At 46.2% G+C, this 3,543-nt stretch overlaps 2 non-coding genes across 2 annotated transcripts; both read right to left on the minus strand.

Annotated features, from left to right (window-relative positions):
- Positions 1-378: 378 nt before the first annotated feature.
- Positions 379-541, minus strand: LOC134899307 (U1 spliceosomal RNA). The gene has a single exon (XR_010172986.1). It is a non-coding gene; the product is annotated as a U1 spliceosomal RNA (small nuclear RNA).
- Positions 542-693: 152 nt separating this feature from the next.
- LOC134899188 (U1 spliceosomal RNA) lies at positions 694-857 on the minus strand. Its single transcript, XR_010172869.1, has one exon. It is a non-coding gene; the product is annotated as a U1 spliceosomal RNA (small nuclear RNA).
- Positions 858-3,543: the final 2,686 nt, after the last annotated feature.

The following is a 3,543-nucleotide window of genomic DNA, read 5'->3' on the forward strand; positions in this document are numbered from 1 at the left end:
TGCTAGCGAGCAATCAACTCAGAATGACCCCCATAGTGTATTGCAAGAAAATATCTGTAAATCCAATGGTACCGTAAGTGCGGTATATACTCGCACTTCTTTGCGGGGCGAGAACATCTCCCCTAAGTGAAGTCAGCCCTATGAATAGAGTTTGTGTGATCCCTGTGCAGCAGTCACAGAAAGGGTTCATCTCTGCAGTTTGTCACTCAAATTACATTGTTGCATTTTTTCTAGAAGTGGATCTGAGAGCTGTTACCCGCAGACCAGCTACAATAATTATCCTGGGATAGTGCACAAGGGCATAGAAGGGAGCGGCTCAAGAAAAGAGAAGTGGAAACAGACAGCAAACTAGGCTGGAGAGAGACCTGAGACAAAGAGATCTGAATTATACGAGAGCCGACCAGGGGAAACACAAATTATGCAGTCAAGTTTCCCACATTTGGGGAAATCGCAAGAGCAGCACACCCAGAGTGCAATGGGTGAGCCTTGCCCTGGGAGAAGCACCTTCATGATCATAGTATCTCACCTGGCAGGTAAGTAGGAGTTGGGCTAGAGCTGGGTAGGGTCGCTGCTCGGGCACTTCCCTGTCAAGTGAAGGAGATCCAACTGAGTCAGCACAAGGGAACTCTCGAAAGAAGAACAAGGCTAGAGGAAGATCTGAGACAAATAAATCTGACTTTTACCAGAGCTGACCAGAGGAAAGCACAAACACAGTCCCCCACTACCACAAATAATGAAGTCGAGTTTCCCACATTTGGGGAAATCACAGGGGTCAGCATACCCAGAATGCAATGAATGAACCTCACCCTGGGATAACAGTCTTCATTACCATGATATCTCCTATGCAAAATAAGTATGATTTGGGATAGGGCTAGGGAGGGCCGCTGCTCAGGCACATCTCTGTCAAGTAAAGAAGATTCAACTGAGGCAGCACAAGGGAACTCTCATCTGGGGACAACAACTGCAGGGAGAACACATATTTTCAGATGAACATGGGAGGGCAGAAGGCTGCCTAATACTGAAGCACCCCCAAACAACAAACCAAATGCAACAACTAGTGCAAGCATTCCAGGGGGAAGGCCTGCAGCAGATGGATTTGCATATGGTGATGTCATCCAAGCAGTGGGTCAAAGTTGGCTTCAACCCTCGTCTGCATATGAAAAGAGAAAAGGGGCATGCAGGGCATGGCGGCCTTTTGTGGCGCTTGGATGACCCCTAGTTCGCATTAAACACCTCCACCCTCCTTCGGTGTGGGGCTCATGTTGGCTATGCCCCAGCCCCTGAAGCATTCAAGCTGATTTCTTGCAGAAGCTGGGCACTGTAACAGCTCCAGAGCTGCTCTGTATGGCAAGTAAAAGGGTGTGGGCCCTGCAGCACTACCTGTAGTTCGCATTGTGCGTTGGAAGGCACAATGTAAGCAGATGGGAGAAGTCAGGATAGTGCGCAAGGGCATAGAAGGGAGCGGCTCAAGAAAAGAGAAGTGGAAACAGACAGCAAACTAGGCTGGAGAGCTCTTCTGTCTATATTTTGCAAACCTGCTCTTGTCCTCTCCAGCTGCTCCATGTAGATTTGACGTCTGGAAAGGTGCATAACCCACTGACAAGCAGGCACACTCCTGCATGAGTTTTCTCTCTCACTAGCTGGATGATACACAATCATTTGCATGTGCTCCACCTCCGACACACCACCCACCCAACCACCCAGTGACCAGAGCCACCCACAAGCCAACTGGCTCCGTGATTTAATTTGCACAGTGTAGTCATCCAGGCAGCATGTCCTTCTCAATGGAATACAATAATACAACAGTTAATAAGGCTATGGGTGTGGAGTGTAAGAGGGTGAGGGAATCACAAGCCCGAAGCTTTATTGAAAGACAGACACATATAAAGGGAGGATCAATAAATACAAAGATATCCTTTACTATAGAATGTAGTCCAATCCGGTCTTTCAACTCTTCCACAACTTAAAAACGGATAGTGTTCCCAAGCCTTCCATCCTGGAATATCTTCAGTCTCTCGCCAATGAAGAAAACAATCCCTCCAGCAGACTCTTCAACCACGATACAAGATCACAGCCAAAAGGGCGAGAAGCAACTACACTTGCGTTTAACCAAAATAGCTAAAACTTAGTGGAGGAAAGTGCAGTGCACCAAAACATAAGCTGACACAATCATGGAGAATGTGCCAGCATATATGCTCTTCTATCTATATTTTGCAAACCTGCTCTTGTCCCCTCCAGCTGCTCCATGTAGATTTGACGTCTGGCAAGGTGCATAACCCACTGACAAGCAGGCACACTCCTGCATGAGTTTTCACTCTCACTAGCTGGATGATACACATTCATTTGCATGTGCTCCACCTCCGACACACCGCCCACCCAACCACCCAGTCACCAGAGCCACCCACAAGCCAACTGGCTCCGTGACTTAATTTGCACAGTGCAGTCATCCAGGCAGCATGTCCTTCTCAATGGAATAATCTCTGGTTCCATGGAATCTTCCGCATTGGAATGCTGCGGAACAAAAAGGATTTAAACATTCAGCTTGCTAGCATTCAATGTACCTGCGGCTTGGCTCTAGCACATGGGTCTTCATCCTGTGGCCCTCCAGCTGCTGTGAAACTACACATCCCAGCATGCCCTGCCACAGTTTTGCTATTAAGGTATGCTAAAACTGAGGCAGGGCATGCTGGGATGTGTAGTTCCACAGCAGCTGGAGGGTCGCAGGTTGAAGACCCATGTTCTAGCATGCCTGTTCTATGATGCATGTTCCGTGATGTCACAATCAGCTTGGAATGGGGTATCTAGCAGGCATTTGCTGACAGTCACTTGAGGTAGACACACATCAGGAGATGCAGCATATCGGAGGTCTTCGATGCCTTTCCAGCAAATGCACACCACCTGCTGCTGGTCTGGACACAAAACAATGCCCACAATCGAAGTCCCAAAATGCCCAACTACAGGATTCATGTAAGTAGTGAATTTAGGAATGAATTTAGAAGTAGGAAATTAAGTTAGTTCACAAGTACATTCAAATTCAGATCTAAAGTCTAGGTAGGCCTCACGTCCTGGCAGACCCCAGCATTTAAAAATGCCTTGATTAGAGGTAGGGAATTAAATGTAGATAAGAAGTAGACGCAAAATAAGACTCCACAGAGCAGTTATCAGGTGTCTTTATCAATTGTTGCATTTAAAAAATCAAGCAATTAGGGAACACAATGTTGCAACAATTTAACCCTATTTGCAAAATAGTACTAAATAAGTTTGTCGATGTAAGACATTTGCAAAGGCGCAAACAAAACACGCTGGAAAATCTGATCACAAGGTCAATTACGTCCCTGGGTGGGATTGAACCACCAACCTTTTGGTTAATAGCCGAACACACTAACCGATTGCGCCACAGAGACACTTTGCAAAAAGTACATACTGACAAAGGCTAATAAGCATTTATCTAGAACGTTTCCTAGAAAAACTTTAAAAAGTCAATAATCTGGAGAGTTTTTGTAAGATGTTTCTTCCATCAACCAACGAAGAAACACATTGGTA

The sequence above is a fragment of the Pseudophryne corroboree genome, chromosome 3 (assembly GCF_028390025.1).
Source record: "Pseudophryne corroboree isolate aPseCor3 chromosome 3, aPseCor3.hap2, whole genome shotgun sequence".
In the NCBI taxonomy this organism is placed as follows: domain Eukaryota; kingdom Metazoa; phylum Chordata; class Amphibia; order Anura; family Myobatrachidae; genus Pseudophryne; species Pseudophryne corroboree.